The sequence below is a fragment of the Neoarius graeffei genome, chromosome 11, assembly GCF_027579695.1.
Source record: "Neoarius graeffei isolate fNeoGra1 chromosome 11, fNeoGra1.pri, whole genome shotgun sequence".
In the NCBI taxonomy this organism is placed as follows: Eukaryota; Metazoa; Chordata; class Actinopteri; order Siluriformes; family Ariidae; genus Neoarius; species Neoarius graeffei.
The window spans coordinates 555,664-572,119 of NC_083579.1; positions in this window are offsets into that span (position 1 = coordinate 555,664).

Sequence of the window (16,456 nt, forward strand, 5' to 3'; positions counted from 1 at the left end):
CCGCGGCAGGCTGCAATATCTAGTGGACTGGGAGGGCTATGGTCCTGAGGAGCGCTGCTGGGTTCCTGCTCGGGACGTCTTAGATAAAGAACTGTGTCGGGACTTCCATTCGGCCCATCCGGATCGCCCTGGGAACGTCAGGAGACGCTCCTGGGGGGGGGGGGTCCTGTTAGGACTGGGACTGTTTTGGCCTCTAGAGGCCGCTGTTATTTCCTTTTCTTGTCATGTTTGTTTTGGCCTCTAGAGGCTGCCACTGTTTCTGTGTTTTATGTTTGTTGTTTTCCATGTGTCTTGTGCCCTGCCTAGTCCTCATTAGTGTCACCTGTGTCCTATTTTAGTTTGTGTATTTATACCCCTGAGTTCAGTCCTCTTGTCATGGAGTCTTTGTGCTGTTATGTTTAGCTCCAGTTACCTCTGTTCCGTGTTCCTTGCCTTTGTCTTTTTGGTTTTGCACTTTGCTTTTCTTTTTGGACTTTGTATTTACTGTTTTTTGGACCTTCTGAGCTTTGGTATTTTGCCTTTTCTTTTCTAGTTTTTTGGCTTTTGTTTTTGACCTTTTGGATATTTTATTTTTCCCTTCATCTTCTGAGCGTTTTTTTTTGGATTATATTTTTTTGACTGTAAATATTGTAAATAAACCTTGTGATACTTTTTCTACTTCCGCCTCACGCCTCTGCATTTGAGTTATCCCCCTGGTGGCCTAGTGGGGGTTTGTTGGATTATCACAGCAGCGAACCAGGTTCGAATCCCAGCAAAACCCTAACATTATGAATGCCACATCTCTGCCAAAGAGTAAATTCAGAGTCTAACCTAGCTGGGGGAAAAAGGTGATGATTGTGTATGGGACTTAGATGGAGAAGGTTTTTAAACCCAAAGTTGCGTCTAAGTTGAACCCATATTTTGAGGGTGTTTATGACTATAGGACTATTAGTGTATTGTAAGATAGAGAGGGGAAGGCTGGAGGTGACCAGGGCTCTAAGAGAGGTGGAGATGCAAGATGCAGCTTCAAGGTGGCACCAGTCTGCATCAGGAGTATGGAGCCAATACATGATTTTTTGAACATTTGAGGACCAATAATAATGACAAAAATTTGGAAGAGCTAAACCACCTTGCTTTTTAGGCCTCTGTAACAATTCTAACCGTGTTCTGGGCTTCTTCCCATCCCATCCCATATAAATAAAATTAAAGCCTTATCAATTAACTTAAAAAAGGATTTAGGAATATAAAGTGGGATACATTGAAACAGATAAAGAAACTTGGGGAGCACATTCATTTTGATACAGTTCACTTTCTCTGCCAAGGATAGGTTAAGTGGTTTTCATTTCTTCAGGTCTAATTTGACTTTCTCGAATAGCAGACAGAAATTTTCTTGATAAAGTTTTTGCATGTCCCTTGTGATATTAATGCCCAAGTATCTAAAGCCATTTTTAGACAGTTTGAATGGTAGAACACCATCTTGTATTTGAAGAGCCACGTCATTAACAGGATAACATTCACTTTTACTGAAGTTCAGTTTATACCCAGAAAAAGCACCAAATCTTCTCAAGGTGTGGATTATATGGGGAGCGCATGCAACAGGTCAGACATATACATTAATAAATAATCTGCCTAAAGAGATACTCTATGCTCCCCCCCCCCATGAATCTCGGTAATTGATGGTAATGTTTCGAGTGTAATAGACAAGGGCTCTATGGCCAAGGCGAACAGCAATGGACTGATTGGGCAGCCCTGACAGGTGCCCCTTGACAGCTGGAAATATTGCGAACGTTTACCGTTCGTGGTTACAGAGGCTTTGGGTGAGGTGTATAAGAGTTTAAGCCATGAGATAAAATTAGGGCCATATCTGAATTTCTTTAAACATGCAAATAAATATCCCCATTCTACCCGATCAAATGCTTTCTCTGCGACCAGTGCGATAACCACTTCAGGTACCGCGCTGGACACAGGAGAGTGAATAACATTCAGGAGCCGATGGATATTTGTAAATGAATGACGGCCTAAAATAAAACCAGTTTGGTCATCAGATATCACGTCCTGCATTGTGGTTTCTAGACGTAGGGCAAGGACTTTAGCCAGGATCTTCACATCAGAGTTTAGGAGGGAGATGGGACGATACGAGCCACATTCTGTACTGTCTTTACCTGGCTTCAGTAGAAGGGTAATTGATGCTTCAGTCAATGTCTGTGGGAGTGACCCATGGGACAAAGAGTCATTAAACATATCAAGCAAAATTGTTAATAGTTTATCAGAGAACTTTTTAAAGAACTCTATGGGATACCCATCAGGGCCCGGCGCCATGCCACTCTGGATGGCCTTTATCGCAGAAATGACTTCTATATGATTTAGTGGATGCTCAGTTTCAGTCCTATGAACTGTTGTTACAGAAGGAGCTTGGAGATTATTGAAGAAATGTTCCATGTCAGAGCAATCATTTGTCACTTCTGATGTATACAGATTTGAATAAAAAGAGGTGAATGTTTCTTTAATTTCTTCTGAGTTCACCGTCATCTTTCCATATTTGTGGGATTTGTTGAGAAGCTGAGCGACACTTAAGTTGGTGTGCTAATAAACGTCCAGCCTTGTCGCCATGTTCATAGACATACCCCCGTGATTTTAATAGGAGACGTTCTGTTTTTTTTGGTTGATAGCAAATTATATTGTTGTGGCAGCGGGGGCATGGTCAAGCGTCGGTCTGTGACCGGAGGGTGGAGTCAGGGAAGGTAAGTGGCAGAATCACTGCACCTGATGTTGATTAATGTGTGTTTGTGTGTCTTCCCCAGTGACTGCGCCCTATTTAAGGAGAGAGTGAGAGCAGAGGAGGAGCTCTCTCCCCAACCAGACACCTGATGTGTGTGCGCATGTGTGTACAAGAGAGTGCAAAAAGACAACTGAAAAGTGTCAAAATAAACAAGTTACGAAACTTAGTTCTGGCCTGCCGTCTTCGGTGCTCCTCCCACTCCTACAAACTGCTACGGTGATGCCGAAACCCGGGACGGGAGCGCAGAAGAAGAACAGCCACATAGAGTCCTCCCCTTTCGCCGACCTGGTCCACGCCCTCGCCACAGCCCAGCAGAGCCAGCACTAGGCACTAGTCGCCCTCCGGAAGGAGCAAGAGCAACGGTTCGAGGCCCTGGTGTTGGCACAGCAGGAAGATCGACAGGCGTTCCAGCACCTCCTCGCGTCGGCGGGGTCCACCACCTCCACCGCCGTGGGCCCTTCCCACCTCACCCTAATGAAGATGGACCTGCATGACGACCCCGAGGCCTTCCTCACGCTCTTCGAGCAGGTAGCAGAGGCCTCGGGATGGCCGGTGGAACAGCGCGCGGTGCGCCTCCTCCCCCTGCTAATGGGTGAGGCACAGCTGGCTGCGCTACAGCTCCCCGCCGACCGCTGGCTGGTCTACGCAGACCTCTGCCGGGCCGTCCTCCAGCGTGTGGGGCGCACCCCTGAACAGCAGTGATAGCGCTTCCGCGCTCTGCGCTTGGAGGAAATCGGCCGGCCGTTCGTGTTTGGTCAGCAACTCCGGGACGCCTGCTGGCAGTGGTTGAGGGCCGACAGCCATGACGCTGAGGGAATCATCGATCAGGTGGTACTGGAGCAGTTCATTGCTCACCTACCAGCAGGAACCGCAGAGTGGGTCCAGTGCCACCACCCAGCGTCGCTGAATCAGGCCATCGAACTGGCGGAGGACCATTTGGCGGCTGTCCCGACGGCAGGACAGCAGACAACCTCTTCTTCCCTCTCCTCTCTCTCTCTCTCCTCCTGTGTCTCGTCCTCGCCCCGTTCCCTCACTGTGGAGGCGGGGGCCGGTGCCACCCCAGCCGGCCCACCGCACCCACAGTGCCCTCCCATTTCTCCCTTCTATGTCTGTCCCTTCCCCCCCCTCAGGTGAGTGAGCCCCAGAGTGCCAGTGCAGAGAAGAAGCCCGGGACGGTTTGCTGGCGCTGCGGGGAGCTGGGCCACCTCCAACAGCAGTGCTCGGCAATGGAGGTGGGCACGGTGGTTCAGATCCCCGATGCGCCAGGAGCTGACACTAAAACATGGAGTGGAGTGGAATATACTCCCCACCCATCCTTTTTTCAGGCTGACCTGATCTTTTACCAGCAGGTGAGTTTCCTGGAGAAATGCCACATCACATCTTAAGTACTTAAGATGATTGAGGCCCTGTCCACACGGCAACGGATTCAGGTGACTCCGATACAATTGCTTATCGTTTAGGCCTGGCGTCCACATGGCACCGGCGTTTTGGGTGCCCAAAACGCAATCTTTTTGAGAACGGGTTCCAGAGTGGAAAGATCCGGCAACGTTGCCGTTGTGAAGTCGTCTGGATGAGTAGAACGGATTTGTTTACGATGACGTCACAACCACATGACTGTGAGTGCTTCACGCCGGGTAGAAGTGTAATGAATATCACCAGGAAAAAGCCTTACAGAGCACTAGTGAGAGTGAAACACGAGCTTGGATATTATTATTATTATTATTATTATTATTATTATTATGTTCAGTGTTAGTTCACAGTAGTAATGCAAGAAGCAGAATAGTGACAGTAATAGTGAAGCAAAAACATGCAATTGTACAAACACTGCAGCTCTACAGCAAAATATTCATTTATGAAATGGTCTGATTCTTAACACCAGTAGTGCCAATGATCTCATTGCGGTGCGAGTTGTCAACAAATCCTATAACTTGGTTCATGAAACGCGCTTACAAAATATTTTCACTGTGAATATTTATTGTGTAATGGTGCAATCCCGCCAGCAAAAATAGGGGAAAAAAGGAGCGATCTCACCTCTTCAGATGTTGATTTAAGTCCGACAATACATTCCTTAAAAAGGGCATAGAGGAGCAAATTAATCCAATTTATTCCAGACCATTAAAGACGCCGCCTTCCGCGTTGAATCATACGTCATCCTCGCCGCCATATTGGAGAGGTCAAAGCGGAGAATAAAGATTAGCTGCGTTTAACTGTACCAACAGGTTTACCGTCCAAACGAGATCATATGGGATTACCTTTCACAGGTGAGAAACAACAAATTAATTCCATCAACGTGTATCATTCACTTTATTCCGGACCATTAAAGACGCCGCCTTCCGCGTAGAATCATATGTCATCCTCGCCGCCATTTTGGAATGGTCAAAGCGGAGAATAAAGATTAGCTGCGTTTAACTGTACCAACAGGTTTTCTGTCCAAACGAGATCACATGGGATTACCTTTCACAGGTGAGACTGGAAAAATACTTTTCATTGTATTTGGTCATTATAATGTAATTTTACAAACAGATTTTCCTGACTTTGTGGCTAATATGAAGTCTTGCGCATAATAGTTTATGTGCATGCGTCGTTACTTCTTCTATTGTTCTGGTGTCTCCGAAGGGACCGTCTTACAGCGCCCCTAGAGGTGTGGCATGTGTATTGCATCGTTTTCAGCAAGCGTTGCGTTGCCATATGGACCTGATATTTTACTGATTGTTGCCCATTTGGACGCGATATATTTTTAAATAACATCTCGTTGCCGTTGTCGTGTGGATGTAGCCTAAATATCCTGGCTCTTTTAACAGGCCCATTTAGGCCCTTCACATTCCAACTAATGGATCGTATAGCGGCCATCTTCGCATCAATACCATTCACCATGTTTAACTAAAGAAAGTAAAATGAGAAAAGGGAGGTAAGTAATAAAAAGGTAAAACAATGATCATGTTAAAATGCACAGTTTGGTTAATTTCTTTTCTTAAGCTAACAAAGGCGAGTAAATGATGCAAAAACATGGTGGTGTCCCTTTCCCTAACCCTATCCAAGAACAAAAACAAAACTAGAACTAAGCCTATGCTTGTCATTCTCTCTGAGGCAAGCTGCAGGCTAAACACCGTTTCAAATAACTTCTGGTAACACACTTTCTCAATACTTCTGCCCAGGAAGGCTCCCAGTTCCGGTGATAAACTATATTAAAACCTCTTAACACCAAAGTGGAAACAAAAATGAGGTAGTTGAGCAGCACAATAACTATCAAACAAGTGGGCACACGTGTATGAAAACATACATAACCTTAACATTAAAAGGCAGCAAAAATGGTTTGTATAGAGAAGAAAACCCCATATATAATTCAGTATAATAATGGTTAGTCCGGCAATAACAACACTGAATGTCCATTCTTTGGGTCCATGGACCATATGTTGACATCTATGATGAAAACGTGAACTTACACGTCATCGAGCTCCGATGATTAATCAAGTCCAAACCGTGACATATAGCCCTATTCTTTACCGAATCTCTGATCAAAGAACTTTTGGGCTTCATCAGGCGAGTCGAAGGTGATCATGTCGTCTCCACACATCACTCGCAGCCGGGCTGGGTAGAGCAGGTGGAACCTAACGTTCTTCTGATACAAGGCTCACTTGATGCCGTTAAACACGGCTCTCTTTTTAGCGAGTGTTGTGCTAACATCCTGATAGATCCTAATAATGGCACCTTGGTATTTGAGCTCGTGAGTCCTGGCCCAGCACAGTGCAGCTTCTTTCTGTTGGAACCTGGAGAAGCAGACCAGGAATGTGCGGGGGGGGGGGGGGGGGATCTCTGGCCGGCTCTAGAGGTCGGGGTTCGGTGGGCTCTCTCCAGTTCAGGTGGAGTGGAAAAAACATTGGGGCCCATCGTTTCCATCAAAACATCCGACACTGCCTTCGGGGATGTTCAATATGTGGAGATTAAATCTCTGTGAGCGGTTCTCGAGGTTGTTGCACCAGTCCAGCAGCGACTGGTTCTGGCTCTGGAGCGTCCTAATGGCGGACTCCACTACTGTTAGCCGTTCAAAATTATCACCAGCTACAGACTCGATGGAGGTGAGACGCTTGTGGAATGAGGTCACTGTTGACTGTAGTGAGTCCAGTGACTCTTGTATTGGTTTAATGGCGTCTTGAATCAGGGTGGAAACATCTTCCTTGAGTGAGGTTTTCTGTTTAGCGAACTCAGCAGACAGTTGATCCATAGCCACCACTGCTGCCACAGGTTTTTCAGGTGATACAGGAGCTCTTGCTGGTGTCGGAGGGTTGTTATTAGCAAAGGATGCTAGCTTAACTGCGCGTGTGGCCGGAGTTTGTACGTCAACTGGTTTTGCGTGTTTAGACATACTCAACTCTGAACAATTAGTTGAACTAACTTCAGCAGTTAAAACTATGTCGAACTTCGTGCGGAAAATTTGTGCAAAAAGTTTGGGTTACAAAAAGTGAACCAGGAGCCTTCACATGTGCGTCCTCTCCCTACATGTCACAACCGGAAGTCAGGGCTGTTCTTTTTAATATTGTTGTTCCCGAGCCTTTCTGCCACCTCTGTGCCTCTCGCTCTTTTACATATAGGAACACAAAGAGCATCACTGCAGCTGCCTTATTAGACACATTGCAATCTAACCTTAATACTGAGTCACTAACCTCATCTCCAGATGATTTAGTATTGCTGTACAATACACATTTGGCTGATTGTCTTAACCATCTTGCCCCTCTGAAGACATGCACTGTGTCCTTCTCTCACTCTGCCCCATGGTTCACACCTGAGCTTCATAAAACGAAGGCTACTGGCCATCAGCTGGAGCGACTTAGCCGGAAGACAGGCATAGCAGTCCATGCCCTGGTATATAATGACCATGTTTTAGCCTACAAAGAGTCTCTAAATGAAGCTAAGTCCAAGTACTTCACCATCATTATCACCAAATGACAAAGCAACCCCAGAGTCCTTTTCTCCACCATTAACAGGCTACTCCAACATGCCAAACCTTTTCCACTTACCCCTTCAACTGATCTCTGCTTTGAGTTTCTTGAAAATTTTCATAACAAAATTAGCTCTATTTGCAATCAACTCCAATCTACCCCCACCACCTTAAATTATGTCCCTTCTCCCCTCACAGCTCCAGAGTGGCCAGTGGTGACTTTAAGAACTATCGACCCATTTCCAACCTTCTTTTCATTGCAAAACTCTTTGAGTGAACTGTAGCCAATCAGTGCCAAGGGCACTTAACCCATCACAACCTATGGGAAGAGTTTCAGTTTGGGTTTCGGGCAAAACATAGTACTGAGACTGCCCTAGTAAAAGTAGTAAATGACCTACTCCTAGCTGCTGACAGGTTTTCATTCCAGCCATGCAGCAGCACCCTGATTTGGCTTATTCAATCAACTGACACACCCACCCTTTAATCAAGGGTGGGTGTGGCTGCAAGTATTTGACTATGTGAAGACAGTTCAGTTGATTGAATGAGCCAAGTCAGGTGTGCTGCTGCATGGCTGGAATGAAAACCTGCAGCCACACGGCCCTTTATGGATCAGTTTGGACACCCTTGATCCAGATGATAACTTTGTTGTGGTCTGCGACGAGATTTTCTCTTGGTCATGTGCAACACTTTACATTTGGCAGCATTAAATGACATGTCGTGGACAACACTCCATTTGTGTAGACTGTCCAGGTCAGCTTGCAGTGAGGAATTAGAACTGTCAGAGTCAATAGAGCGATATAGCTTGCTATCATCCGTGAATAAGGCAAGACTTGATCCGTGACTAGTGTAGCTTGACATGTCATTAACATAGACTAAAAATAGTAGCGGACCCAGGATAGAGCCCTGAGGTACCCCTGATGTCACTGGGAGCCAGTCAGAGAATATACCATCGAGGACAACTCGCTGATGTCTATCTGACAGGTAGCTTATAAACCATTGAAGAACAGAGCCAGACACGCCGAAGAGCTGGAGTTTAGACAGAAGTAGATTGTGAGGTACTTTGTCAAACGCTTTTGATAGGTCGAGATGGATTACATCAACTTCCCGACCACTGGCTAGCATGTCTAAGATGTCATGGCACACCTCTAACAACTGCGTGACTGTAGAGTTGCCTTGTTGGAAACCATGCTGGAGGTGGTAGAAGAACGGTGACAAATGAGGACAGCAGTGGTTGAATACACAACATTCCAGGACTTTTGAGACAATACAAAGAAGTGAAATTGGCCTGTAGTTCTCCGCCAGAGTCGGGTCATCCTTTTTGAAGACAGGCGAGATGTTGGCATGCTTCCAGTTGGCGGGAACAGTACCTAACGACAATGACAAGTTAAATATCCTGCATAAAGAAGGAGCAATTTCTGCAGCCATGTATTTTAAAAGCAATCCGGGAATGTCGTCCAGTCCACAGGCTTTGTTTGGGTCGAGGTTCACCAGGGCGTCAGTCACTTCGGGAACTGTAATTATGATGGAATCCAATTCTTCACGCTCACTGCAAAAAGCCTGGTAACTAGGTGGTGAAGCATCAGTAGCAGGGTTAAATACAGAGTGGAAGAATTTATTTAACAAGTTTGCTTTGTGTCTACGGTCAGTTAGGAACGCACGGCCATCCCTAAGAAAACTAGGAGATGGTTTGTCCGATGTGCAAGTTTTAACATACGACCAAAATCGCTTTGGGTTATCAGAAATAGCTGTCTTCAGTTTTTCAGCATGTTCTTTCTTCTTTTCTCTAATCATTATTTTTGCAGTTCTCCGTAATTCATCGTATTTAATTTTACACGATGGTGAATAATTTTTGGAAAGCTTTTTTCTAGTTACATCTTTCTTTTTTAACAATGAAAAGAGTTCATTGTCAATCCAAGGCAGGTCATTTACATTGCATGGTTTGCACATCGGAATGTGCTCATTTACGGCAGAAAGAAAGAGGTTGCACCAATTCAACAGGGAAGTGTCAATGTTATTTGAAACAAAACACATATCCCAGGGGATACACTTCAGTGTTTATTTTAGACCTAACCAGTCAGCTCGCTTTAGATTGTAAACAGTGTGCATTACTTTCGGCTTTTTCTGAATTTTAAGATCAAGTTCAAAACTTAGAAGTTTATGATCTGTTGAAATTATATCATCGAAACCATAAATATAATGGAATTTTTTAGGAATAGTTGTCAGAATTAGGTCTAAAATATTATCCCCTCTCGCTGGAAAGTCAATCAGCTGCCATAGATAGTTGTCTTTCACAATTTTTGTAAAATAATTGTGAAGACAATCACTTGTAGTTGTGGTATCTTGGAGTCCAATCAATATTAGGGAGGTTAAAATCTCCGAGAATCATAAGCTGATCAAAATTCGCTTTAGATGCAAGGCGTAAAGATTTCTTAAATTCCTTGAGGTAATTGAGATCCGTATCAGAAGGCCTGTAGAAAACAATAACAAGGATTTTTCTTCTCATATCCGGGCGCAATTCGCAAGCTAATATCTCAGCGTTCCCTTCCAAGTCAGTTCTATGAAGACTAAGTATATTATTTCTTACTGCTAAGAAAATCCCTCCACCAACTCTGGTTTCTCTATCTCGTCTATGAATTGTAAATTCGGAACTTAGAAGTAGTTCACAGTTCATGATGTGGGGTTTCAGCCACGACTCTACACAAAGTATCAAATCTTTTCCCATAGCAAGAGCTTGAAGCTCGTCCGTTTTCTTGATGATATTCCAAGAATTCATGTAGAGGCCATTGATGTTTTTTGGCAGACCAGGTTGAGTGGAAATATCTCCGTAAAGTAACAGGAGACCAACAAGATGTTTGTCATTTGAATTGACGAAATCACGAGTCAACCGGATGGTAAATTTGCCTTGGTCAATAAAAGTCCTAAAAGTAGATAAAGAGAACCCAGTTAAACAAATGAGACAAAAATATTATACTCGGTCATTTGTTTATTGAGGAAAATGATCCAATATTACATATCTGTGAGTGGCAAAAGTATGTGAACCTTTGCTTTCAGTATCTGGTGTGGCCCCCTTGTGCAGCAATAACTGCAACTAAACATTTCCGGTAACTGTTGATCAGTCCTGCACACCGGCTTGGAAGAATTTTAGCCCATTCCTCCAGACTGAACAGCTTCAACTCTGGGATGTTGGTGGGTTTCCTCACATGAACTGCTTGCTTCAGGTCCTTCCACAACATTTCAGTTGGATTAAGGTCAGGACTTTGACTTGGCCATTCCAAAATATTAACTTTATTCATCTTTAACCATCCTTTGGTAGAATGACTTGTGTGCTTTGTCTTGCTGCATGACCCACCTTCTCTTGAGATTCAGTTCATGGACAGATGTCCTGATATTTTCCTTTAGAATTCACTGGTATAATTCAGAATTCATTGTTCCGTCAATGACGGCAAGCCATCCTGGCCCAGATGCAGCAAAACAGGCCTAAACCATGATACTACCACCACCATGTTTCACAGATGGGATAAGGTTCTTATGCTGGAATGCAGTGTTTTCCTTTCTCCAAACATGACGCTTCTCACTTAAACCAAAAAGCTCTATTTTGGTCTCATCCATCCACAAAACATTTTTCCAATAGCCTTTTGGCTTGTTCACATGATCTTTATCAAACTGCAGATGGGCAGCAATTTTCTTTTTGGAGAGCAGTGGCTTTCTCTTTGCAACCCTGCATTGCACACCATTGTTGTTCAGTGTCCTCCTGATGGTGGACTCATGAACATTAACATTAGCCAATGTGAGAGAGGCCTTCAGTTGCTTAGAAGTTACCCTGGGGTCCTTTGTGACCTCGCCAACTATTACACACCTTGCTCTTGGAGTGATCTTTGTTGGTTGACCACTCCTGGGGAGGGTAACAATGGTGTTGAATTTCCTCCATTTGTACACAATCTGTCTGACTGTGGATTGGTGGAGTCCAAACTCTTTCGAGATGGTTTTGTAACCTTTTCCAGCCTGATGAGCATCAACAATGCTTTTTCTGAGGTCCTCAGAAATCTCCTTTGTTCGTGCCATGATACACTTCTACAAACATGTGTTATGAAGATCAGACTTTGATAGATCCCTGTTCTTTAAATAAAACAGGGTGCCCACTCACACCTGATTGTCATCCCATTGATTGAAAACACACCTGACTCTAATTTCACCTTCAAATTAACTGCTAAACCTAGAGGTTCACATACTTTTGCCACTCACAGATACATAATATTGGATCATTTTCCTCAATAAATAAATGACCAAGTATAATATTTTTGTCTTATTTGTTTAACTGTGTTCTCTTTATCTACTTTTAGGACTCATGTGAAAATCTGATGATGTTTAAAGTCATATTTATGCAGAAATATAGAAAATTCTAAAGGGTTCACAAACTTTCGAGCACCACTGTAAGTAGCCAATCACTTTTCCAATGGTGAGGTATGTCTGCAGAGACAGCTCAATCCACCACAATAGTCACAGTTGTAGTTATAGGTATAGTTATAACTATCAGTGTTGTGGGACTGGGCCCTTAGTCTTGCCGGAGTCCCTGCTTGCACTCAGTGCAAACTGTATACTGTTCTTAACCATTAGGTGACACCAGGCATACTCAGCAACCTGTGTTTTCTCCTTCTCTCTGTCTCTTTCAGTTACATGCAGATCCTGAGACACCGGTGGTGCTGACCTCTTCTGCTCTTTGGACCGTCCTGATCCAACCTGATGCCCTACGTCTGGCAGGAGTCTCATCACAATGCTCCTGTAGAGGACGGCCCCATATGGACAGTCAAAAGTCGCACTTGGAAGATGGCTCTGGACACTTACAGTTTTGCTATAATGGCTTAGGACTACAATTGACATGATAACTTTAGGACTACAGTGTCATGAACAGTTTTGCATTCAAGTCTCCATCAACGAACAGCTGATAACGTCAACAAACTAAACTTCATACTAAAACTATAATGAATTTTCTGGTTACACAGTTGTATTTTGACTTTATAAGACACAGTTATAGAAGCAAGTTATTTATAATCTGTTAATAAGCTATCTGTTATCACCCAAATGAGGATGGGTTCCCTTTTGAGTCTGGTTCCTCTCAAGGTTTCTTCCTCATGTCATCTGAGGGAGTTTTTCCTTGCCACCCTCGCCACAGGCTTGCTCACTGGGGACAGATTAGGGATAAAATTAGCTCCTGTTTGAAGTCTTTAATTTTCTGTGACAATGCCTATTATTAAAAGGGCTATAAAAAGAAACCTGACTTGACTATTATCATAGGTTCATACCTAATTATCTGGACATCACCAGCCCACTGACTGACCTCACTAAAAATAAAATAGTTTGATAAAATAGTCAAGATGGCGGCGCGCGTGGTTGCAGCGGCTTACACCTCTCCTTTTCAGTGCTCTTTTTTTGTTTGTTTTTGCATTTCTTTCTTGCTTGTTTGTGCACCATCGGTTCTGCGAACATCTAGTACACCTGCCAGACACTTTTAGCCATCGGTGACCAACACCAGATATCTGTTTCGAGCGACTTTCTCTTCACGCATAACATCCCAGATGACATAGCGAGACCGCCGGGCTCTCTGTGGATTGTTGTCGGGTCTAGGAGGCGGTGCAGACGGAGGAGGGAGAGGAAGCAGAAGCAGGGCCGCAGGTCTGGTGCTATGCTAAGGCTAAGAAAACAACCACACAAGCCACCTCTACCGAGCCTGTATCTCTCCAATGCTAGATCCCTGGTACATAAAACGGATGATCTGGAATTACAACTCGCTGGAAATCGCTATGTTCGGGACTGCTGTGTTTTAATTATCACAGAAACCTGGCTTCATCCGGAAATACCTGATGCTAGCTTGCAGCTAGCAGGCCGCACTCTGCTTGGCTGGGATAGAAATGAGAACTCCGGTAAGAGTAGAGGAGGGGGGCTCTGTATTTACGTGCATGACAATTGGTGTAACAATGGAACAATTATAGATAAACACTGAACAGACCTCGAGTACATGTCTGTAAGATGCCGGCCTTTTTTTCTACCAAGAGAGCTAACTGTGGTGATTGTCACAGCTGTGTACATTCCACCTGATGCCAGTGTAAACACAGCACTCTCTCTCCTGCTGAACACCGTTAACAAACAGCAGCGGGCCCACCCTGACGGTGTTCACATAATAGCAGGAGACTTTAATAAGGCCAACTTGAAGACTGTACTGCCGAAGTTTTACCAACATGTTAAGTGTTCTATAAGAGGGGAGAACACTCTGGATCATGTTTACTTCAACATCAAGCATGCGTACAGAGCCATACCCCTCCCCAACCTCGGCCAGTCAGACCATCTTTCCCTCCTGCTCTCCCCAGCCTACACCCCCTCAGACGTAGAGCCAGGCCCACCACAAGAACTATCACAACCTGGCCTGACAATGCACTCTCCAAACTACAGGACTGCTTTAAACAGACAGATTGGGACTTATTTGAACATCAGGAGCTGAAACATTCACAGGAATGTTGCTGGACTATATCAAGTTCTGCATCGGGAAGGTGACGGTGGATAAAAACATCCGGGTCTTCCCAAACCAGAAACCCTGGATGACCAGCCAGGTCCGCTCACTCCTCAGGGCTCGCGATGCTGCCTTCAGGTCAGGTGATAGAGCTCTACACAGAGCTGCTCGAGCTGATCTGAAAAGAGGAATAATTAAAGCCAAGGCAAGGCAAGGCAAGTTTATTTATATAGCACATTTCATACACAATGGCAGTTCAATGTGCTTTACAGAAGTAAAAACAAAAACAGTAAACAATAGAGAAATAAAATTACATAAAATAATTTTATTTTTATTCTAAAACAATTAATTAAAAGAATTAAAAGAAAATAATAAGAATTAAACAATAGTAGAAATAAAATAATAAAATGAAGTAGAAATAGGAGGAGAAAAAAAGAAACCAGCAGAATAGAATAAAGAATAAAGTTAAAATTAAAGTAAATTTAAAACATGCAGAGAAAGTAAAGATTATAAAAAAAGAAGACAATATTAATTATTTAACAGAAAGCATCTGAAAACAGCTTGGTCTTTAACCTAGATTTGAAACTGCCAACAGCAGGAGCATTTTTGATGTCCTCTGGCAGTTGGTTCCATAGCTGCACTGCATAGTAGCTAAAAGCTGCTTCACCATACTTTGTTTTAACAACTGGTTTTAATAGTAAATTTTTCTGTTTTGATCTGGTAGATCTGACTGGGTTAGGCCGCTGCAACATATCAGAGAGGTAATTGGGCCCTGTACCATTTAGAGATTTATACACCAGCAGCAATACTTTAAAGTCAATTCTGTAGCTTACTGGAAGCCAGTGAAGGGACCTTAGAATTGGAGTAATGTGCTCTGTTCTTTTTGTTCGTGTGAGAACCCTCGCCGCTGCATTTTGAACCAGCTGAAGTCGTTTGATGGTCTTTTTTGGCAGGCCTGTGAAAAGGCCATTGCAGTAATCAACCCTACTAGAGATGAAGGCATGTATTAGTTTTTCCAGATCATTTTTTGACATAAGTCCTCTTAGTTTGGAAATGTTTTTTTAGGTGATAAAATGCCGTTTTAGTGATTGCTTTCATGTGACTGTCAAAGTTTAGCTCGCTGTCAATGAAAACACCAAGACTTTTAACCATTTCTTTAGTTTTTAATCCCTTTTGTGTCAAGCATAGTGGTAATCTTGAGTCTTTCATCTTTTTTTCCAAATAGAATTACTTCTGTTTTATCTGTGTTCAGCTGAAGAAAATTTTGTGACATCCAGCTATTGATTTGATCGATACACTGGTAGAGACATTCAAGGGGGGCATAATCATTAGGTGATACAGCAAAATAAATTTGGGTGTCATCTGCATAGCAGTGATACAAAATTGAATGTTTATTGATAATTTGCCCAAGTGGGAGCATATAAAGGTTGAAAAGTAATGGTCCAAGAATCAACCCCTGGGGGACACCACAGGTCAAGGACATTGACGTTGAGGAACAATTTCCCGGGGTAACAGAGAAGCTTCTATCTTTTAAGTATGAATTTAACCAATTGATAACTTTACCAGTCAATCCAACCCAGTGTTCAAGTCGATATAGCAGTATGTTGTGATCAACAGTATCAAAAGCTGCACTGAGGTCCAGTAATACCAGGACCGATGTTTTGCCTGCATCAGTATTAAGATGTATGTCATTTATAACTTTAATCAGCACTGTTTCAGTGCTATGATTGGCACGAAATCCTGACTGAAAATTATCAAAACGGCTGTTTGCTATCAAGAAGGCAGTTAATTGATTGAAGACAATTTTTTCAAGGATTTTCCTGATGAATGGTAAATTTGATATTGGCCTGTAGTTATTTAATACTGAAGGATCCAGATTTTTTTTTTAAGAAGGGGCTTTACAACGGCTTTTTTTAGGGACACAGGAACAACGCCAGTCTCCAGGGATGTATTTATAATTTGAAGCACATCTGTAATTATAAGATGAAGAACAGACTTAAAAAAGTTGGTGGGCAGAATGTCTAATTCAGATGTTGAGGAACTGAGATTTTGTACAGTTTTTTCAAGAGTCTCATAATCAATTAAACAAAATTCTGACATTGTGTTGAAGTTATCTATCTGTGTCATTGGTGATTGCAGTTTTTCAATTTTTTGTAACTGAGATATATTATGAGGAATATTATGCCGTATTTTATCAATTTTACCTTTGAAAAAGGATGCAAACTCATTGCATTTATTAACTGAGAGAAGTTCAGGTGCT